At 38.8% G+C, this 24,727-nt stretch overlaps 1 protein-coding gene across 3 annotated transcripts in view; it reads right to left on the bottom strand.

The window, feature by feature from the left end:
- ATF7IP (activating transcription factor 7 interacting protein) overlaps nucleotides 1–24,152 on the bottom strand; it is an 89,499-nt gene extending 65,347 nt beyond the window's left edge. The window contains exon 1 of one of the 3 annotated variants that reach the window (XM_027680067.1): nucleotides 24,030–24,152. The gene's annotated coding sequence lies outside the window, so the exon portion shown is untranslated. Of the gene's footprint in view, nucleotides 1–8,782; nucleotides 9,109–23,298; nucleotides 23,698–24,029 lie in introns of those variants that run through there. The other 2 variants (XM_027680065.1, XM_027680068.1) reach the window with 2 other exon arrangements.
- Nucleotides 24,153–24,727: the final 575 nt, after the last annotated feature.

Raw genomic sequence — 24,727 nt, 5'->3', positions numbered from 1 at the left:
TCCTTGAGAGACTGCCCCCAAAAAGACTGTCATCTAATCCACAGAGGGTTTCCTATTGAACAATATCTTACAGGACAGTATCCTATGCCCCACATAGTTACTCTGCACCTTTTGCATACAGTAATAGTATTCAAAAGAAGCAATGAGCTTTCCAGAACTCTGGCAGAATAAGCACCACCACTGCCACCCAGTACCATAGTCAATAGTTCAGTCAGTGTTCATAGAGAGTCCCGTTCCCATAAACTCTCTCCTGTCCTTATTAAGCAGCATGTAAGCATTAAGAAGTACTCCTGGTTGTCTTGTTGTAAGAGTTCTGTTACTTGAACTGTATACTGTGACATTTCCCTTTGGGTTGTGTAAAGACTGAGAAAAAAGAGAGGATGAAATGCTAATAAGTAGGTGTAGGCTCTTATGATGAGAACTGAGAATAGCTATGTTTCTATGAAACACTAAATATGTGGAATCATGCATGCACTTCAGGTAACAGCTCTTCAAATCACAGCCCTAAAATGACCAGAGGAAATAAAAACAAGTGCCTAGTTAACCATTTGAAATAGGAGATGACAAACCTGACTAATATTACATAGATGTGTCAGACATGAAGTAAAAAAAAAAAAGTAATCCAGCTATTGTACTTTCTCATCTAGCAATATGAATCTTAATAAAAAGGAGTCAATTAGGAAGTGTTTTATCACTTTAGCTGTTATGCAACTGCATCTGTTTTTTGTGTTGTGGGATGACCAAATGCTGTATCTGTAGCAAAACTCTAGTACTAGGAGTCTGAAATATTTTCTGTGAATTACACCTTATTGTTAATATTACAAAGGAATGTAGACTTCTGAACCTAAGAAACTGAAATTAAACTGTAATCTGAAGGCATCTCTTCTCCATGACTATGAAAGAATCCATCCTTGTGTTTCCTCAATTTCTTAAGAGTAAGGTCCCTTAAGCAGAAAAAAGTTGTATGCAAAATGTCCTCTTGACCACACTAGACAGCAGGTTCTCTCCGGCTAGATTTCTTAGAGGATATAAATGCAAAATAAAAAGGAAGACTGCAGAGATGTTCCACTAATAAAGACTCCTTTCAGACTAAGAAGCTACAGGCCTCAAAAGGAATCAACTTGCACTTCCAGAAGTATTTCTTACATTTGCTTACTAATTACCCAAATAAGGCTTGCAATTATGCAGGATGCACAAGAAACACTCTAGAAGGCTTCCCTGGCTTTAAACTTCACATCTGGGATGACAGGTTTTAATTTTTTTTTTCCTGATGAATGCTTTTCAAAGAAAGCCATGAGTCCCAGTTTGCAGTCACTCAACACCATCGACTATGCATGGGTGCTGGCAGTGAACGTGTGGACAGAAGTAGTCAGCCAGCAATGTTTTGTTGATGCTGACTGGTGAGATCATACATGTTAGCCTAGTGAGCCAAGGAAACAGATCTAGATACATGATCTGCCTAGGACATGTGCCACCTGCTCAGAAAGACCAGGGTCTAGAGCCACCTCCAAAACCAGTGTTGCATTCCTAAGTGGAAAGGATAGAAGCGAACAAAAGCAAAACACACTTCTTCCAGTAACGAGGTCATTGTATTTTCAAAAATAAAGACAACATTACAAATTCATGAAACATTAACAGTCTGCATAAAACACTGAACTAGCACTCACAGTAGTATACAATATCAAAATTAAAAGCTGCACGTTAACTATTTGTCAATGATTCTGCCAGAACAGCCCATAAAAAGATTTTGAGCCTGGTACTAAAAAACAATGGCCAGGCCATAGTGATACTGCCAGCACTTTCATGAGTGGCTAGTACTTCGTCTGTAAAAGACTTGTCTAAACTGCTCCATGAAAAGCTCAAAGTAGCTCTACAAAAAACATCCTTAATTTTACCATCCTGGGAGGAAGCAGATGATGAAGCAACTATCCAGTAACACCATTGTCACAAACACAGAAGTACATCAAGAATTTGTACAGCTATTTTAGACTGCCTGACTTCCCAAATTCCTTAAAAAAATAATACGAAGAAAAATGCATCTGCAGAGTCACTCAGTGACCACTGACAAGAAACTTCATTTTTCTTGTCTAGAAAGTTTCCCAAACGTCACCCAGAGTTACAGATACCAGAAGCACTTCGGAATGCCTCCATTGACAAAAGGTTTAAAAAACTCAAAGGAAAGCATCTTAAATTTTGATGATTTAAGGTTATCTGTAATAAGCCAACCTCCAGAAAGGTTCTATGCAGAAACCTTTAACATTAAAAGGAATGCTCCTTCACAGGCTGACTTCTGCCTAATGAACCAGCAAGCCAAAATGCTTGCTTGCTTGCTTCCTGGAAAGGACGGACTGCGGTTTCACCTTATGCCAAAAATCAAAGGCTAAATTTCTCTTTGAATGAGTGAAGACATCAATATATATTCTCTCTTCATGTGCTGGCACATAACATAGATGAGCTCTTTCTTGATAATTTTTCAGAACTAACTGCAGACTCTCCTGATTAATCTGTATGTGTGACCACCTTTCCCCAAGTTTGCATTTGTGATCATAAAACGATCTTATTTATATACCCAAAAGTTGATTATGACCAGGTCATATTCATTTGTCACCACAGGACCTTCTTGGGGAAGAACTTCTCTAAATAACAGAACACTGAGGAAAGGGTAGCAGAAGCTACTGAACTGGTTAACCTTCTGAAAAATCCATTTTCTCTGGAAGCTGTTATTAGCTTCTTTAAAATCTTGTACAGTTCCAGAGAAAACTATCTGCACAAGAAAGTACTGATCCTTGAAGGTACATTAAAAAAAGCACCTATTTGTTTTGAGAGAACAACTGTATTTTTTTCAACAATCAACAAATCCTTAGAATTTCCATCTAGCTTTCAAAGTGCACAATTGACAGAGAAGGCTGCTGCTCACAGTGTGATGGCCTTCCCAAATGATGTGGAAGCTCCAGCAGTACCATAGCAATCCCTCAATGTGTGAAAAAAAAAGATCCTATCAGCAGTTTTGAGACTACTACATATGCTGCATCTGAACAGAACAGTTAATTACCACAGCTGCTTGGGAAGAGAAGTATCTTTTTCATTTGACTATAACTAGCATACTGATCACCAAAGTACTTTCAACTTACTCTAGGGAAATGCAGCAGCAAACAGGTACTAATAAGTCAGGGATATATGCTGCTTTCATTAACAGACCTGAGATTTTAATTTGTCTACTTCAAATGGCACGAAGTTAAGCTTTAACATTTTAATTTTGATAGTTCCTATGACTGCTGGATTTTCTGTGCCAAATGAACAGTCTTGGATTTGGTTTTGCAATGCCTCTCCTCCATTATTGAGTTGACCATTAACCTCCTAGCCTGGAGAACACAAATTATTTACAAAATTTGTCTTACATTATCTGTAGCACTTCCTGGAACACATATGCAGTTCTTACACTGGCATGCAAGATTCTCAGTTTATCCTTACCAGTAGAAGAAAGCAGATGCAATTCTAAAGCTTCCTCACTTTGAGAACTAGCTCATCGTGAGACATCAGTTTCATCCTCCCCACTGCTGTCAAATATGCAATAGCTGCCATTACGACAGTCAGCACAAAATCCTGAGCTCCACAGCATGATCAGAATTCTCTTCCCATCACATCTTCTTATAGCTGATTTTGGGGTGAGAAAGCTTAAAATTTTCCCCTTCCTGGCCCCATAATGAAACCAGCTGCATGCACTGGAATTTCCTGATGCTCTACCTTAACTAAAGATGGAAAATTTATAACTGTTTTCAGTAAATAACATATTCACTGTATGCAGCATAGATTAAGTGATCTTTTCTAAGAAAAACTCTAGTTCAGATCTACTTAGAATAGCTAAACTATGTTTCACCCTTCCCTCTATGAGGTCGCTGATGGAGAACACAAGGGACATCTTCCTCTCCCACCCCAGCACACACTTACAGAGCGCAGGCCTGTACCACAACTGATAGCTATGTTTGTGAATGATCTCAATGTCACTGAAGTTCTAAAATAAGGCATTATAAAAGTCACACTTCTCACAGTTTTAAATATTGTTCTCTTTGATTACACCTCCCCCCCCCCAAAGAACCCAACATAACAAACCAACAAAGCAGTTTTCAGTCATTACATAAGGTGAAATTCTAGGGTAAGTCTGACCACAAATAAAGAAAAAAGACCCACAACAAAAGAGAAATACATCTGGACATAAAAACAAGATAAGGTCACTGACTGCACGCCACTAGGATGACTGAATTTTGCTAGGTATTTTACTTTTCTTGACCATAAAGGTTTTCATTCAGCAGTTAACGAGTTTTGCTGCATAGAGACTAAGCCTTGCCCACTGTCCTTTCAAAAGGGAGGGAAGGAAACAACAAAAGTATCCAAAATCTCTGCAACATCTCCAGTGAAAGATACCAAACATCTATAATTAAGGAAGACACCATAAAGCATGAGAACAGAAGGAATTACTTCTAGGCTCATCAGACCATTAAATGTCCTTAGCCATCCATCTGCTGAATCCAGAAAGGCACTTGGCTTTCTGGCTAATTTTGACTCATCATCTAAATATCTTTTCGGGTATGAGCCACAAGATGAGACGGTGCAGACATTATTCTTGAGGAGAAGACCTAGACTACTTTTGTGTGGTCTCTTCACCGAATCAAACAAGTAGGTTGTACCAAACCCTACTAAGTAACTGTATACAATAACTAGAAATTTAGATTACATGGAAGACTTCATGCAAGCATTATCCCATATAACCCAGCTGCTGAGTTGCCATAGTGGGCAAGCCATACATCAACTGTTCCAAATCCCTATGCCATCTAAATCCCATAGGATGGCCATTCTTTTAAACCTGTCTTCAAATCAAAGTTAGATGTCTTTCTGGAAAGAGACAAAACAAAAAGAAGTTCACTGCTTCCTTTACTCACAGCAAAACTAAAAAAAGAAAAAAGCACCATTTTAAAAGATCAGCTGGTCTGCCTCTAACTCTCTACTGCTTTTGTTTTTTCCTCTCTGGATTGGAGCACCTATTTTAGGAGTCGTTTTTGCTTTCTGAAAGATTACATTCAGTGGAATTACTTCTTTATACAATTTATTTTTTTTAAACTTAAGACTGGGCTGTGTAAGTAAAAACATTGCCTGCACATAAAAGGAAATTATTGTTCCACTCTGCCTGGCACCTGTGAAGCTACATCTGAAGTATGGTACATCTACTTTTGGGACTCAATGCTCAAGAGCGATTGATAAGAAGGATCCTTGGAAGATCACCAAGATAGTTGAGGGCTGCAGAACATGAGAGATGAGATGAAATGCGCTGAATTTGTGTAACATGAAGAATAAATAGCTAAGTGAGGAGAACTAATTGTGCTCTACAATAAGCTAACTGGTGTTCATAGAGAAGACAAAGCCAGACTGTTTTCAGAGATGCACAGAACACTGACAAGGAAACAGATAGAGCTTGCAGCCATAGAAATTTCTCACAAATACAGAGAATAATTATTCATTACAAGAGTGGTCAAGCACTGAAACAGCTTGTCCACAGTGGTTGTGGAAGGCTCCTCAGGGAGGTGGTCACAGCACCAGCGTGCCAGAGTTCAAGAAGCATTTGGACAACACGCTCAGGCACATGGTGTGATTTTTGGGGCTGTTCTGTGCAGGGCCAGGAGTTGGACATGATGATTATTGTAGGTCCCCTCCAACTCGGGAAATTCTATGATTCACCCTTGATAAACCCTGAGAGAACCTGGTCTAATTTTGAAGTTAACCTCCTTTGCAGAAGATGTCAGACCAGATGACCTCCAGAGGTCCTTTCCAACCTAAATTATCAGCTTAACTTTTAAATTACAATTTTATTCTTGAGCCAGAGTGATTTTTGTGGTTTTTGACAGGACCCTTCCTATTTTTCAACATTGTAAAAAACCAGTATGGACAATAGGACTGCAACCTGTATTGATCCGTAATTCACATCATCAGCATTTAGTATCATCCATAACCCTGAGTATAACTCAATGAAGAGTATGACTTCCTTAGTCTTTCTCTGTGTTCAACAGATTTTCAGTCCTGCTACATTAACTTTCTATTTTGGGCTTTAGCTGACTATTTTGTCTGTATCATCACCACTTAATTCCAGAGTGAAGTCTCCTGTCAAGCAGGTATGTTCTATGATGGAATGTCTATAAATGTACAACTTCAGATTTTGGTGTGCAATAGTAGACTGTTTGAGTAGGTCCCTCTAAGCAAATGATCCTGATGACTCTGTAAGAGTCAATCTTTCTTCCCTCTGTAAGTTAGCAAAAGTAACTACTTGATAGTACCAATCATAAAGAAACTTTACTTGGAGCATGGATTGCTACCCCCTTCACTTCAAAAGCTTTGAAAGGCTTTAAAATCAATTTAATGTTTTACTGATGCAGGGTTTGGGGTGGGGAAGTTGTCATTTAAGAAAAAGACTACATCAAAGCATAACTGCATTATACATACTGGATATTTACAGCAAGGAACTTCGTTCTAAACCAAATTACATTGGAATATCTTTTTGATAATAGTGTTTTAACAATTAAACCACCTCAGCATTAATTCAAATAATATTCTTTCACATTTGCTGACACACTCTGTTGTTCCTCCATTATTTTTCTTCAGGATTGATGTGAAGCTATATATTACTTAGGTCATTCTGCTTGACCTTTATTTAAATAAGATGCCTCCAAGGTCTTCTGGAATTTCCATTTTAGTTTGAGTTACTGTGAGGGACATCTCAGAAAAGAAGTATCCTCAGCCAACTCTTCTAGAGCTCCTGGATGCAGATTACAAAGACCTGCTTATAGCCTTTGCTAAGAAATATTTACTATGGATTCTTTAATATCTTCCTTGTAACTTCCAGGTTTCAAATAATTAATCACCTATGTAACATTGTAATGTAATCTCATTTTTATTTAAAAATAAAAAAAAATATTTACTGTAATCTTCTGCCTTTTCTCTTTCATTCTGATTCCGTGTTATCATTACCACCTACATCACTGTTAGAATTACTTTTCTACTTTTAACAATCTCACTTTTGTTATCGTTTGCTTTACCAGTCAAGGTTTTCTCTCAGGAACATTTTGTTTATTTTAATCAGCCTTCTACATTTTTCACGCCCCACTCAATGCCATTTCTCCTCTACCATCCTTACACTTACACTTCACAGAAAAGGAGGGAGGGGTCCTGAATTGCTCCTTTAATGCAGCAATGAAAGCAAGACTGGTTCTAACAGAATTTGACATTTATGGACAACTTTTATAATTGTTAACAGTGATTTTTAATGTAATTTATTTGGGGAAATCTATCATATACCTATGTTCGTACTTCTCAGCCATCCCCCCCCCAATTTTTCTACTTTTTGTACTGTGGACATGCATACAAACGAGACTTCTCAGTGACAAGCAAAATTCTGTCCATATCAAATCTGAAGTTACTACTAAAAAGTTATCAAAGGTTTCAAAGTAAATGAGCTAAACTACAAACTATGACTTATTTGGCCCATGTTGTTGGCATGCAGCATTTTTCTCTACCATATCAATGCAGAAGTTAGTTTTACAATTATGTTCCCCCTCCTCAATATCAACCAGTTACAGTTCTCTTTCCTAGTGTATTTACTCAATTGGCCTTAATTCATGCCATTTCAGAATGGCTCCAATACTTTTAGTCCCAATCACTGCATTTTAAGCTCTAATAATCTACCTGCCTACTTTACCCTTCCGCCTTTTTATTCTCTTTTATTAATCTCGTTTTCCTTTAACTGGAACAGGCTGTCTACTTCCAGTTCCACATCCCTTTCTTGAGCTGCTGTCTGCCTTTAAGTGGCCATGTTTTGTTGGCCTGTTCATGCATCTCAAATTATTTCCTTTCTCTAGTTCAGACACCTTCCTTATCCAGTAATTTTCTTTTACCATTTCCCCTTTCCAGAACGCCACCCTTTACCTACCTTGACTTGTAAAACAGAAACAACGCAAATACATTTGTGCAGAACCAGCACATCTGCGCCATGCAGCCATTTCATGCACTACATGCATAACCACGGTAGAGCATATTATGTAATTAGCAATATAGTAATTTTGTTAAAATTTGCTGCTCTAAGGGGGTAGAGCAGATAAATATCTTGATCTATTTCCCTGTTTACAAAAACAACTTTTTAAAATGTACATATATGCACTTGAGAATGTATATTTATTCTAAAAGATGCATGGACAACAGTTCAGTATCCAATACTTTCAACAGCTTTGTAATCTGAAAAAGAAGAGAATTAAAACTACAACCAGGATAATGAAAATCCTTCATAACACCATGAAGCCAAAAAAACACAGCTGGTGGGTTCAACTGTTAATTCTGCACTCTTTTCAGGGCTAAGCTCTCAGTATTGCTAAGCCTCCATGTGCATCAACTGGTGTCACTACAGAGACAGAAATAACACAGTAGCAAAACAGTAGAGGTTTGAACCAAACAAAAGCAGTAATATTATCAACAGACACTACGTACTCAAATTTCTAATATTTTTTTGCGTTTAGTTTTACTAAAGTAAACATTTTGCAGTAAGTTTTTGTTAACATTCCATTAACAAAAACAACCCAAAAATAATTAGTCAGAACAAATGACTTCTGGGCTTCCCAGAAAATGCCATGTATATTTAAATTTAATTCTTGGCATTGTGCCAAAGTGGGGGGGTGGGCATTTAAGTGGAAAAATAATTTCAAAGGCCTCTAAACCATTAATGCAGAAAATGAGTTGCTTCTCTTACCTGGCAAGAAGATGGCACGTGCAAAATGAGCTTCCTCCTCTGAGTAAGCCACTGACATGCAGCTCATTTGCATAAAGTATTATGAACTACAAGTAGATTCCCAGGTCGGCCATCTTGATACTAAGATCTTGTTTTGTTTACATAGCAGCATGAGTATTGTTTTTTAGCCAGCTTGAGCTACGCTAGTATACCTGTCGGCTTGTAGCCTACATCTGCTTGTTAAAGCCTGCTGGAATTCCTACTTCTCCACACAAGTAGCTGAATGTGTCAGGAGTGCCCCTGCAGCTCACTGAGCATGCCACAGCCTCCAAGGAAACTACTGCAACTGCAAGTGCCTCCAGTGTTCTCTTTGTACTGCCTTCTGTGCTGCCAACTATTAGCGCTGCAGCAACTATGTGCAGTGAAGTACCTCCTCCCACATACCACACAGTAGTACCAACAAACATAGATTTATTATAGCCCAGCGCAAGACACCACACTGAAAAAAGAACGCTGAAATTTCCTCAGTATTTTCACTTACTAGCAATCTAATTACATCTAGGTTCCTTTGTACATCTTTTCACATTCATCAGTGCTGCTCTTTCGGTCCGGAAACCAGAGTGCTCCTGCAATCCGTGTGAAGGAGAAGTCCATGACACATGTTAGCTGCTGCCGGCATGGATCCAGACTACAGTTACAGCTAGCTAGCGCCAGTAAAAATTTACATAAAGGGGCCTCATTTCAAGACTATACTGCAGTAGGATACTGCTTAGCAAAGCCTTTCCCTCCCCGTTCGCCCCCTCCCCACCCCCATGAGACTACTATGGGTTCTAGAATATATCCTCTAGTTATTTGCTTAATAATAATCCAGATCTGTGACAAAAGTCAAGTGCTTGTCTTATTGTTCATATAAACGAAAATTGACAACAGCCTCCGCAAAAGAAATTCCACCTTGAAGCCTGTTCCTAGTAGGATACTACACACTGTTCACAGTGATTCTATAGTAATTGAAATAACACCGGAAAAATAGGTATGCATAATGCCTGGAACCAGCTCTCCTTAACCTGGTACTTCTAGTATTTCACAGACTACCACCAACAAATAAATATCAGTTCGAAGTAAAAAAGATCCATTTTTAGCCTTATGCTAAAAATGGTAACATGTCTGGCCATTTCATTTATTGTTTCCACTATGCATTTAATTTTTTATCATTAGGCAGATGAAGGATAAAAAAAAATCTCTCATCCAGAGCTTTATCTTTTCAAGTACCTCTAAGGTATAGTAACAGGTAGAGGCAGAAACTTGGATTTCAGCCTCAATCTGACTTTAAATAGTTAATTTCTTAATTCTTACCTTTAGTCAGTCCAATTACATTAATAAATTAATTATATTTTATAAAGGCTTATTCTGAAAGTCATTGTACTGTTTTCAGGAGAAAAAAAAGAAGCCAGGCTTTAAGTGTGCGTATGTAAAGGATGAAGCATTCGCCAATACCTTTTTGTCCTCATGTGCTGCCTTATAAGAACTCTTAGACCATGAAACAACTCAATACAAATAAATGTACTATTTATTATATTAGCTATAAACACGAATTCATGAAACCCTAAATAAAATCAAGTTTGGCTAGCTACACATATTGCAATGTGCAGCTGTAGTTGCAGCCTAGCACCATTTAGTGGAAAAGCTAAGTGATGGAGACAGCGATGCTTGTCAATTTGAGCGGGGCAAAGGCAGAGCACCTCAGGACCAGGAGAGCCTGCTTTACACCCCAGGCTTCTTCTAGTTCCTGTCATTGTTCCTCTGTAGAATGCCAACAGTGTCAATGCTATATATTGTTAAATTATATATCCCATTTTCTGCTGCAAGCATAATTTGCTGTATGGCTGGTTCTAGATTATTAGAGCATAATACAATTTGCTTATCTGCAATGTAAAAAAGATACTAATTTTGTATCTGAAAGTATTTAGTAATGCGAATTACTCTTCACTGGTTGTTACAATTCATCCTCACTTTGTATCCAAAAACCTAAATTGACATGTAAGGGAGAAATAATTATTTTTCCAAAATGACTGTCACATTAAAACGACAATCACTAACATCTTCTTTTATGTCACATGTATCTTTTGACTTGCTTTACTTTCAAATTGACTTGTGTATGTTAGCACATTTAAATGCTGTGCAGAATATGTCTTTCAGTGATGCTGTTGTCATTTGCAGAATGAATCATCAGATTAACAGCCTCTGAGTTTAAAAATATAGGACACCAATGCTGCTTTATAAAAAGAAAATGAAAAAAACTCCTTGGATTTCCCAAATACAGCCGTGTCCCCACCCTCCCCCTTCCGCCCTCCCCAGCTCTACAGCCTTGTGCACAAATACCAGAATAATAGTATGATTCTCAACACAGTAAAACAGATATTGCAAAATAAGAGCCTTGAAGCATTTTCCGTTCTGGGCTCCAGTCTGCTATGGGAAATCCAAGCCAGAGCTTGCCGGCAGCCCCGCGGGCGAGCTCTCCATCCGCAGTTTGTGGGAAGCACCACCCCGCTTCCAGAACGTTCCTGCAGAGTCACTCCCTCCCCCTCCCTGCGCCTTCCTCCCTCTCGCACTACTGGCTATGACAAAGCTCACTTTCAAACGCAAAACGTTTTCACGGAGAGGAGGAGCAATCGGTTTAGGAGTTAGAAACGCACTGACTCGGTTACACAGGCAGGGCGTGCTGAGCCCCAGAGCAGCGGCAGCCTCTGCCTGCGATGCACAGCGCTAGCAGCCAACCCCGAGTACAAAGACAGGGACCCTCCAGCAGCCTTCAAAAGCAGGGACTTTGGGGGAGGCGGGGGGGAGAGGGAGTGGAGGGGTGATGTTTTATTATTGTTTGTTAGTTCGTTTGGGGTTTTTCCGTTTGTTTGGTTGGGTTTTTTTTGTTTTGGTTTTGTTCGTTTGGGGAGGGGGAGGAGACGGATGTGGTTTGGTTGGTCGATTGGTTTTTATAACCTGAGAGATTAAACTACAGCGTACTCAATCATATTCTCCACTGACTGTCACTACAGAAGAAGCCAAAATGTATGTCTGCCTTTCCCATGTTTCTCATACAGTCACTGGAAACATCTAAGTACTTTTATGACTTTGCCTTCTCAAAGCCAGTTAACAGGGCTCTTCCTCCAACATGCACACAATTTTCTACTCTCGCATCAAAATGACCTTAAAAAGCACATGCGTCAGTCAAAAGTAATAAGGTCAGTTGTGTTCAAAATAGCTGCTATTAACTCTATGGGTTCAATAGGTACTTATCAAAGATAACATCCTCAAATTTTAAATATCAGCTGATTTCAAAATAGGAAAGTAGAGGAGAAAAGTGATAAAAAGTGATTTTCCTAATTCAGACAATTCTAGCTATTAAAGCATTTCATTGACAAAGTTTGTCTAAAATAAAAAGGAAAAAACCCCCCCACAAACCCAACCATGATTTAATCTGTCATTAATACCTTGACCTAAAAAAAGTCAAAACAACAAAAAGCCCCAAAAGAACAGAAAACACCCACCACAAAGCAAATGAAAGGCACAAAACAGAACGAATTATTAAATTATTCATATAACAATCAGCTAACACTTTAGTAATTCCCAGAGTCTTCTCACATTGGTGTTTGAAAGGCATAAAAAATTATGTACGTTTCTAAAGTAGAGAACTGTCGATCAATATATTATCTTAGCCAGTGGGGTTTATTTCAACATATTTTACAGCAGAAGCCCTGTATCAGCAGAATAAACAGGGAAGGCAGGAAAGGGGGGAGGGAGGGCCAACAATAGTTGTATCTGCTTTTCTACTTCAGAAAAGGAGTGAGAAAAAGTGTCTAAAATGGGTAACTTCCAGGCAGTAGCAGAGTCTAATGTTGTACTCCCTTTCTTCTAGAAAGGGCAAATACTCAGTTTGACTCCTTATCAATATTTTGCTCACTTAAGTTTACATTAAGTATTTTGTTATTTACTAAACAAAAACTGAAAAGCTGACAGATCTCAACCTGAAAACCAAGATGATGGAGAAAATAAAAAAAAAATTTGCCTTACTCATTATTCCTTCAAAGACATTACACACTTGAAAAAAACTTACTAAAGTTTATGGCTAAAAATAAAGGTCCAATTCAACTGTATAATAATAGTCATAACATGATTAAGATTCCAAAGAGTTCTTAAACCATTTATTTCTAATGCCTAAAGAACCGACTGAGTCAGCTATTTCAAAGTGATCTACATACATTAAACAGTATTCATTCATTCAGCAGTCCATTCCAGTTCGTTTAGAATCCTGCCTGAAATTGTTTGCTCCCAGAGTTTCTACCAAAACAGAAGATGCAACTGTGCAAATTGAGACAATTTTGAGTTTTAAGAGGAACATAAAAAATAAGCCATATTAGAATGGTTCCAAGCAAGTATGATTTAGCAATTAAAAAAATCCAAATAGTTGGCGCACAAATGAATTCTCTTATAATCAAGTGCAACATGTCCAAAAAAAGAAAAAAATTTAAAAATTCTGTACACTCCAGAATAAACTATTGTTTTTCTCTTGGAAAGTCACACGTATTTGAGACTGCTATCCTATTAGGAAGGGGTTTACTCCTGAAAGCCTATCATTCAAGTTTACCTATCAGCAGTACAAAGCTAAGTGTTCTAGAACATGTAGACATAAGAACACTGAGCACAGTCTGACAGTGCATCTCTCATTAAAAATGTATAGAGATCAATTCAATTGAAATCATTAATTCATTATACATAACTATATCTAATTCAAATTGTGAACATCTAATTTACGTATTTAATAAAAGCTTTTTTTTTAGCATCCACTGAAGTGGCCTGTGCCCATGAACATAAACTGTGGTTTTCATTTTCTTTTTGACTACTAAAACCGAAACTATTAACACCATGGAAGGGAATAGACAAGAGATTATGCTTTCAGCTACTAGTACTACCGTAAAGCAAACATTACAGAGTATTTAGACTTCTGGAAGTCGGAATGTGTTTTATATGCAGAACAGGTTTAAAAACCTACCATACTTTTATGGATTCCAACACCTACTTTAGGAAAGAAAAAAGAAAATCAACCAAAAAAAACCCCAAACCACAGCACCTACCCAGCTCACACAACAAAATGCTACAACTTCCTGCTGGGCCAGTCATTTTGTACAGCACTCCCAAAAATGGAACTATTTTCAAAATGGTCTTTTAAAAAGCAAAGGAAACCAAAACCAAAGGGAAGGGAAAATACTGAGATGAGAGCTTTCCTCTGAACTCTGGCAATCTCTCCATGCCTTTTCTGTAAAATGGGAGTAAGCTTATTCATCTCACAGAAGAAAAACATGGACAACAAAAAGGGCACTAAAACAACTGTAAGAAGGACATGGTCTGAACGTGTAGCATTTTACTCAAATATAATACACAGGAAGAACCACTCTTTACAGTGAATGTCAAAAATATGATACTTTTCATGTTTCCATTTAAGAGAGGATCAACGAAAAGCCCCTAAATCAACAGAACAAACAGCACTGGACAATTTTTATATGGCTGTTTTCTTTAAAAAAACCCAAACAACCAACCAAAAAGCTCAACCTCCAAAAAACCGACAAACCGCCACAAGATGTGTATGGTAAAGTATGTCTTAAACGTAAAACTTCATGTCCTTTAGTGATTACAAAGTAGGAGTTCAGTGATCTCATAAAGAATGAATTGTTTCTGCTTGCTTCAAACAATATGATGTATTAACATCTGGAATTAGTCAACAACAATAACTGAGTAAAAACCACACAAACACAAACTTCAGTAACCATTTATAAGGCTGGGGTCAGGATGACTTGAATCAGAATGTCTTGCAAAAAACCAGAAAGATTATTGTTTGAGGCATAGGAAGAAGGAGATTTCACTATATTATTAATCTGCATTTAGTAGATAAGGTGAATGTATGGCAAAACTTCACATTTCATCAAGATAAATGTATTCAATTACAATTTGTGGTCTGAATTTTCAGACGTTTTAAAGTACCCAAATGTTCCCAGGATCTTAACTATCTTACCCAATCACGAAAAGCCACTATGAACTAAAATCTGCCTTAAATCCACTAAACAAAGTCCCACTAGCAATAAAAGTAGTAAAACTACCTACTTATCTATCCATTTCATCATCACCTGTGACCACACATTCGCATACTTGTTACTTATCTCATAAAGAAAGAAAATTTAATGGTCAATTACTTAGAACGTTAGCTGAAGTCAGCAATCAACCTGAGCTTAAAAATTCTGTATTTTATTGACTTTTTAAATTTCTTTTTATCAAATGCATGTGTCAAATATGGAGCAAACATGTCTCCTGAGAACCTGATGTGCATTGTCTGCCCAGAATACTTGATTTCTTCATAAACAGGGTGTTGCTTTTACTTGTAGATCATTTACGGACATATATATTTCAAAATTAATTTAACTACCTAGTACTTTGTTGTAGATGATACTAAAAGCACCAAATTAATGTGCGAACATTCTGATGAAGGACTAAACTTTTAGATAGACTGACTTTCACATCCTTAGCACAAAATTCAACTTCAGCCAGGAAAATAATATAAGCTACACTCAGATGAGTTTTCCAGCTTTTCTTCTGCTCCTGACATGGTTCTGGAGAACTTTAAGTAACTCCCTATTTAATTGCTCTCAGTTTATGCAGCTTGAGAACCTATAAAGACCTTAACTAGGTTTAAGACACGAACAAGAAAACAAGTGAGTTGTAAGGAAAATGTCTTACTTTGGCTTCTTTTCTGTTGTACCCCTCCCCAATGGAAAAAAACCTGAGCATTGCTTTTCTCCTACCTTCATCTCCCTGGACACTGACACTACCTTTTAATGAGTGTTAAGGATGACAGACAGGTAGGCCACCAAGCAGTACCACACAGAGAAATACACTAACTAGGCCACGTGAAACCACTAGCACTTTGAAACTCAGATTTCAATGGAATTAAACAAAAGAAATTAAACAATGATTTACCGCAAAATTTCAATTTTATAATTTGTAGCAATTCTGAAACATTTTTACTTATTCTTGAGTAGTTCATAACTGCTACATGCAAAACAGTTAGCATGTACGTAATCATTGCTATTCCAATGTATTGGAATATAACTACAGGCTTTGTAGTTATCTGTCACTGCAAAAGTTACATGTTGAGAATATGATAATCAAATGAAAATCTAACCACTTGGTTACAAAAATTTAATGAAATTTGCAAAGAGTTTATTTTACGTTTTATTTAAAAGTCTGAGGCAAGCTTTTGAAAAACGCACAGAATAAAATAAAAGCTCTGCCGACTTGGTAAGAAAGTAAGCCAAAAAGAAATAATTTGATTAGCAAGACATACAGATATGACCTTTGATCTGTCCTGTCCCATGTGATCTGTCCTTTAACTGAGACAAGAAATCTGTGAATTAATTCACTGAGAGAGGGGAGGGAAGGGTATATTATACAGCTTAGAATTAGATAATTTTGCCAAAATTTGAAATTGTTTCTCAGCAAAACAGAGCTGGTGCTCACCTCTAAGGTTTGGAGCACGTGATGCCACCAGCTCTGCTCATTTGCATACAGTCAAGTTAAAGTGCTGCAGTGAAGACACTGTCAGCCATTCTGAAACTGCACTGTCTCAGCTGCACTGAAAATGAGACTAAGATGGCTGCAATGTACACTCAAGATCAGCCACTCAGTGACAACTCAGCAGTGAGTAAAACATTTATAAAGCAAAGCACCTCCCTCTTTACCACACTGCAACAAACTGCACAGGCGGGATGTGTGCGTTTGTGTAGGCAGAGGAATGGTTTCTTTGACAGGCAGGAACTGATTAATGCACAGCTGCAACTACTGCAGCTACTCAGCACCACTGGTAAGGAGACAACTAAACCAAAAACCATCGAGAGGCAGCCCTCCTAGGTCTGTGATCCTGGATTTGCAACACGTACTTCAAATCCCTCCCAACTCCAAGGCAGTTCAGGATCCATGTGACCTATTAACAGTCAAAGTTACAGAACCAGATCATGCATAAAACTGACAAACATTAGGGAATACTTTTCAAGAGCAGGCTCAATTCAGAGTTAAAAAAAGAAAAAAAGTGCTGAAGAAACTGATCTGTACCTTCTTACAGCCCAACCTACTTCGAAATATTCTGTAATGTTAGTTGCCCAATAGAACAGTTTTACTTGAGGAAGAAAAAAGGAAGTTCACTTTATAAAAAACCCCAAGAACATTCCAGAACTTCAATGCCCACAGAAATCAAGTATTAAATTCTTTATTAATGACTCAGCATGTTGTGTAAGTTTTTCAAAGAACAGTCATATCTAGAATCATTTCAGGAATTTTGCTGGAATCTTGTTGCAAAAGAGTAGTTTCTGAGGAGCGGGTTTGAAAACCTATGGGGGTGACAAAGGCGTTGTCAAAACAAATACAATTAAAACGCAAAGATAATTAAACACAAAACAGGTTCTGCTCTAAATCTGTTCATTGACACCAATCATGTGCTCTTGCCCAGAAACTGGATCAGTTCTGGAGGGAGCTCCTCTATATTTGCCTCACTTCTCCTCTACTAAATCCTACTATGTCTACTTTAAAACAAAATAACTGCAAGAGCACTTGGGGCGATTCTGAAGGAAATTAATGCTGAATTATACCTAACCTTCTACCAAAAAATTGTCTTTGTGATCCAAAATTAGCCCAACATGGTAATACGCTCCCTCCCAAAAAACTAGGAGAACATGCCCTCCAACCGATTTTTTTATGAAAATGTTTAAACTTACGTAACTGTGCATGTCTGTTGCCAGCTGTAGCTGGTTATTTCAGGACTGATTAATCATGCCAGCAGTAGTTGTCTGATGCACTCATCAACACCACAGTTAGTATTTCAAACTTAAAAATGGTAAAATACACCATCTGGCTTTTCTTTTTGGCCTTGTATTAGCATGATTTGCAATACAAGAAAGAGCACGTGCCACATACGAGACAGCTACATTGATAATTTTTGTGTCTGATAGTACTGTTGAGTACTTAGTTAGAAAACTAAGTTAAAATACAGTTGATGTTCAAGTGCCCAAAAGACAGATCTCCCAAAAGCCAAGTTTGTGTGCACTGGAGAACAAACTCATTTCAATTAATTTAAAATGACTCATTACACTGAAGCTTTTCTTCACTAAGACCTATTACTAAATCAAAAATCAAGTTTACAACAAATTCAAAAGAAACATTTTCTATTAGGCGGTTATAACCCCATGTTGCTTATTCTGAACCTCATACATACCATAGCTTAAACTTATAGGAATTTACAATAACTTATAACTTTTCAAAATTCAAACTTAATATTCCATGTGTATGACAGATATATACTTTGATTTCCACACTAGCAATGTTTTAAATAGAAGAAAATCCTATGTTTAGTACACCTACAAAATTCCTAGACCAAAAGGTGAATTCTGACCTCCAGTCCTAGAATTTCAGGAATATCACCAAAAACCTAGGGAGGTTATAATCCGGAACCCAAGAGCTGCACTTGTACAACACTGTGTTCTCTATAACATTGAGGCTTGGAGCTCAATCTGTGGAAACTCAATGACATAAATGGGTTTTGAATGGGCAAAACTACTTGGCAAAATATTTCAGAGAACACTTTCACTGAGACAGAGAAAAACAAGAAGTCATGTCACAGTCTACTTGATATAAACATCTTGCCTTGTCAGAAAGCTTCATGAACATGCAGAGGCACATATCTTAGCACAGACACACAGCTGCAGAAAACCTTGAAATCTTACTGAATAGTAAGAAACCATGTGCATTTACTCAGGAGTTCATTTCCATATATTTCCGTTAGCAGACAGAGATGCATTAGCATGTTAAAAATACTAAACCAATTTTAGAATAAAACCTGATGTTTAATTAAACACAAGATTAGGAATGAAATAATTCTTCCAAAAATGCTTTAGTTCAGGAAGTAACAGAGTGAACATATGCTAATGTGGAATTCCTATATTAGTGCAGGACTACAGTTTCTTATTGTTACTTAACTTGGCATCTATATAGGTGGTCAAGAAGTCAAAAACACAAGAAAATCAGGCATTTTAGAAAAATTTGAGGATGGAATTTAAACTTCACGTTATGTTTAGATTTCTCTTAAACACCAATAAAAACTCCCAACAACCTTAATTCTGCCTTCTTTTGATGACATGCCAACACACTGCAGTATCATCTCAACAAGTTCAATTATTCTAGTCATAAGTTAAATTTTAAAACAGGGCTTCCGTTTTTCAAACTTCTCATGAACATCAAACAAGAAACTCTAGAGAATGGTACCCTGTCCTTTCTCTAATTGTTGCCCTATGTAAGTAATGTCACCCTCCGCACGTAGCTCTTAAATATCATTACACAGAGACACAATTCACATTAGGGCTCCTACCCTGAAGAATCTAGGGGAAGCACAAAATTCTGAACTTTCAGACAGGGTTTTATGTCATTTCATATAAAAAGGGCAGGAGAGAAGCAGCCAAAGCATAAATATTTTCCTTTGCTCAAATATGCTTAGAAACCAGTCTGCTACCGATCATCCACAAATTGTTGTGTACAAACCACATCTTATCCACTTTTCTCATTTACCCTCTTCCTTTACTGATCTCTTTTGTGGTGTTGGGTTTTTCGTATGTTAGTTAACATTAAGTGGACAAATCAGTTCATAGACTGATGAAGTTCAGTGAGGAGAGACTATTATTTGAAAGCATCTGAACTGAAGTCTCAAAAGACTATCCACTGAAACTCTCCTTTATCTACACAAGCCAGTAGGCTGACATCAAGAAACATCTCAGCTCTCACTTGCAACTGCAAGAACTTCACAAAAACTACCTAAAGTACTGGTGGGAAAAAAGAGTCCATGATGATCATGAGGCAAGGAATACAAAAGTTCAGAAAGTCAAAAGTCTGCACAACATTTGAGGACTTTTCATAATTCCAAGCCCCTTGACAGTAAGACCAATAAAGGCAATTTTCAATGTACTGACTGAAGTCAGCAATTAGATATGTTTATGTGCCTAAACACATTTTTGAAAGAAGCCATGAATTAGAATGCAATATCTTTTTAAAATTACTTCATGGAAACTGCATTAAGTTGGAGGCAAAGCTAGAAGAAACCTTCTTTCATGCCAGGTTTTGGCCTGTTCGGGGTTTGAGATTTTTTACCATAACATCTCTTTAAACTACTGTGAAATGAAAGATGATGCTTAGGACAGCACAAAATAACAGAGCAAACACGCAACTTATTTTAACAGCTACCTGACATATCCACAGTCATATAATTAAACGTGTATTAAGTACGTGAATTTACTTAAGAGCATTTTCAGAAATTGGATCTAGAAGAGAAAAATATTTTTCCTGTATTACAAAAACCCAAGTTACACATATCAAACTAGCTCTATTAGTTTACCTAAATATTTCAGAAAATACAGTATTGAAAAAAATTTACTAAGACATCAGGTGATTTGATGTTTGTTCATGGAAAAAAATAAGAGCTATTAATTCATAAGTCCAGTTTTTAGTAATTTATAACATGCACAGATCAAAATAAAAGAAAGAGCATAGTTTGCCTTTTATTTTTCCCTTAAGATATTCATAACTCCCAAAGGAACGTAAAGGGCATTTATACAATACACATACATATACACAGTGTTGTGAATTCCTTCACAGTGATATGATGGAAGCTGCCATACAAATGAGGATCAGGCATTTATTTAATACCATATAGTTACTACTACACTTTCAGCTACACCACCAAGGAATCTTTATTTTCAAAAAACAAAAAAACCCATGGGGAGGGGAGGAACAGAACAGGGGGGCAGACTTGCTGTGAAATATACTGGCAGTTTTAAAAAGTATACGACAGTGGTACTAAACAAGATAAGGAGTGAACAATAGAACTAATTAATCCACATTTCCTACAAATTTATAAATGTCGTCTTGCTACTTTTTACTCAGGTTGTCACTGGTGCCTTACCACACTGGGCAACTGAGTGCAGGTACACAGCTAGTCTGAAACTGCCTGCTGATGTGACAGATTCCATACTGCTTTGACAGACAGTACCTATGTCCTGACTGACAGCAAGTTATCCCCCCAAAACAACACTTAACTGCCAAGTTCCCTTACTGGCGACAATGGTAGCCTCTCCTCATCCCAGCTGTTCTCACAAAATTTGCAGGAATTAATTGATACTTACTACTCCTTGTATTTACTGAAAACCAACAAGTCTTTCAAGAATTATCAATGATCACAATACAGGAAAACACCAAATGGAGAGCAAATGGAAAAAAATGCATTCAGCTTGCAAACTATTAAGTAAGAGGAACATACTGGTAAAGTATCTTTTGGCCTTCCTATTTACATTTTATGAATAAACTTGAGATTTTTGGCATAAATATAGTTTCTGACAATTAAGTCCAGATAAACCTAATAAATGATTATACTATTAAAATCATCCAGATGGGGAGAAAAATGATTTTTTTTTTCTTGTTTTGAAAAGAAAATTGAGTATCTGGTTTAGTCCACTACTTTTCACTGAAGAAATATTTCTGGTTTTTAACAGGAAAAAATGCACAAACACAGGGAAAATAATGATTTAGTTACTAAGTAAGAATCAGTTAATAACTGATAACAATAACAGGATTTTCCAATTTTTTTAACATGTAAACCATTTGCACCAGATACTCTGAAATCAGTATTTAAAATTAAGCTATTTTTACCCATAGGTCATTGAGTCTCTTTGCTGGCAAAATCGCCTCCCATGCTGGTAGGAAAGCATTTGCCTGTTGTCTTTCATGTCCCAAATGGAAGCATTAGTAAAAGAGCCTTTACAGAAAAACTAACATACTAGACTTAATGTTTATCTTCTAAATATGTGAAATGAGCACACCAATACAAGCCAAAGCAGGAGGTACCAGGAAATATGACAAAGTATGGCATGCATTTGTATCTATTGCAATCAGCATCTTCTGGAACTTTGTAATGGATAGGAAGTAAGAAGAGTTCTCGCAATGAAAGCATCAAAATGGCAAATTAATGCATATAATAATTACTGTGTCCTTCTATGAATCAATTCTGGTACGACTGTTTTCAAACCTACACAAGATCCAAGACAGTCTTGCTAAATTAATTGATACAGAAAAATACAACACTGTTCCACATTATCACAGGAAACATCAGTTCAGCACTGCTACATTTGGTAGCAAGGTTGCAGCTGATAAAAAGCCTTCTACTTCAAGAAATGTATACAAAGTTTTCTGAACTAAGAACATAATAATAATCTGAAATTCTTAGTACAGTTCCTTTCCAGATTACATGTACATAGGAACTTGACTTGGTACTTCTGCAATATACAAAACAATAATTTTTTTAAAATATATTTTAAAAATACTAAAAAAAGTGAACTGCCATACTTGCAGAATAAATAGTGGGTGTAGTTGCCACGATTTATGAACTGCACAAATCCTCATGCAGTCGTTAGTGAACTGATTTTATGATTGGCCTGACAACAACTGTTAGCCCTGTTTCTTAGATCTGAAACCAAGAAATTACCTACCCAAGATGACATATCAAATGGCACTGTTTTTTGTGTTCGGTTTTTTCCCCCAAGGAACTCTTAATATCTGAAGGAATACTCTCCTTCATACCTTCCCGTAGAACTGCAAAACCCAGTATCCAATAAGAAAAACACACTTACTTCTTACATTGATATTTGAGGTTTGTGTATAGAGTTCATATTTAACTTATTAATTGCAGATTTAAGCAGATGTTAAGTATGTTCTTCATGCTTTCAATTTTAAAAACCTACATATAAAGTAAATATTTGTAACTGTGATAAGTGCAAGTATATCAAACTAGTGTTATCAGTTAATGGCCTAAAATGTGTTTTAACTTGCAAAAGAGACACAAACAGCATGCTTGTAGAATATCCTGATCTTGCAGATGCAAATTCCAGTACATTTATTAATAATACATTGTATGTACTTGTATAATTTGGGATACTGAACAAACATATCTGTTAACATGCTCTCATTAGGTCATCAGATACGTTGTCTAGATGTACAAGTGTCATCTTCCTGTGACTGCATGGAGTCTGCAGTTTTAAGCTCATTGACTGCTCCCTAAAACAGCAGAGTTGTTCATCCCTTGATTTTAAGCAAATGCTTTTCCATCAGCAATTCCAATTTTTCCAACAAGTCTATATGCATTAAGGGTCACAGTGACATCACATTACATAAATTTATTTCAAGATTACTGTTAAGCAACAAAACATCCTAATGTCGGCACTTCCGACATCTGTTAAATATCAGGAGATCCAGTAAAAGAAGGATTCACTTGCTAAAAGAACAAACTGTTCAAGGACAGAGCTACACCTCTAACAGGCCCTGGAATTAAAAGTGCAAAACTCCAAACCATGAAGAGTTTCAGTATTTTAAATGTTTACATTCGAAAAAGATTAGCGGTTCAAATGTACCTTCTTTACACAAACACGCGTCTCAAACTGGTGCTGCCATGTTGTTTGATGTGGGCGGCCATGACACTTTGATGAGCTGCTTGGGCCTTGTTTAGTGGTGACATCACACGAATGAGGCCCAGCTGGGCCTACTGTTTGTTCCCTCATTGAAATGCTCTGGTTTCCAGTGAATGAGTGCGCCCTGTACACTGCAGGCCATCATTGTAGGAATACCACTAACGGTTTCCCCTCATTGCTTCCACAGCCCACGTGCTGCAACACGCCGTGCCTGCCATGCCTGTGCGGGCATTCCCTGGTGGCACACGGGACCACCGAGGTCACGCCACCCCAATTCCAACAGGGAGCGAGGAAAGGCTGTCGAGGCGCCGGGCGCACCCCTGTCCCACCCAAACACGCGCCGCCACCTCGCCTCGCCCGGGGCGCGCGAGGCGGATCGCGCCCAGGCGCGCGCCCAGTACCGTCGGTGACCGGTGCGCGCCCCCGCCGGACCCACCTGTGCTCGCGCCACCGCCGCCGCCGCGCGCGCGAGAGCAGCGGCAACGCACATGCGCGCCGCCGCCGCTGCACTGGAGCCGGGTCACGTGCTCCCATGCAGGCGCGTGTACAGAACTGCAGCCCCACGGCGCATGCGCGCTGCTGCTGCCGCCGCTGCCGCCGCGCCGCGGGGCAGCGAGTGCTGCAGCTGCCCTGCCCTGCCCGGCCCCCGAGCCCTGGGCGCGCCCGCGCAGTACCTGCGCCCTCGCGTCCCGCGGCAGCTCCTGCCCCAGCGCCCAGCGGCCGCCGCTCCCGCCTGCCCGCTGCCGCCGTGGATTCAAACTCGGAACCCGCTCCGGGCGCCAACGCCGCCTCCCGCGTCGCACGCGCTGGGCCGCTATGCAAATGAGCCCCGTGTCCCCTCCCCTCTCCCGACTGGCCCCGCCCCCTCTGTGGGCATAGGGGCCGGCAGTGGGGGGCTGCCTCGGAGCCGGCCAATCACAGCGCCGGCCATCTTGGCGGCATGCAAATGAGCCGCCGAGATATTTAAATAAGGCGGTGGCCCCGCCCCTTGGCGGACGTCGGTGGACTATTAGGCGCAATGAGACGCTGGGGCGCCCTACGGCTGCGGGCGCCAGGGGGCGCTGCGGCAGGCCCGAGGGGCGGTGCCGGGAGCAGCCCGCCCTCCCTTCCTCTCTTCTGCCCTTCCCGCCCTTCCTGCACTTCCGCAGCTTCCCGCCACTGTAGCTGTGCGCTGCGAGGCTCTGCAGCCTCTCTGACACCTTCGAAAGCCCGCCTGAAATCCGCCGGGCTGCATTATCAGCGTCGTGAATTGCTTGCTGCTGGTCCCTTACCACCCTTCTTGTCCCACTTCTGCACTATGGCTGTGCTTGGCCAAAGCACAGATGTTGGGGGTTGTTTTATAACCAGCTTTGGGGTTCAGGAGTGGAGGGAA

This window comes from Neopelma chrysocephalum, unplaced genomic scaffold (genome assembly GCF_003984885.1).
Source record: "Neopelma chrysocephalum unplaced genomic scaffold, ASM398488v2 Primary Assembly neopelma1_59, whole genome shotgun sequence".
NCBI lineage: Eukaryota > Metazoa > Chordata > Aves > Passeriformes > Pipridae > Neopelma > Neopelma chrysocephalum.
This window is presented reverse-complemented; position numbering and strand designations above follow the sequence as displayed.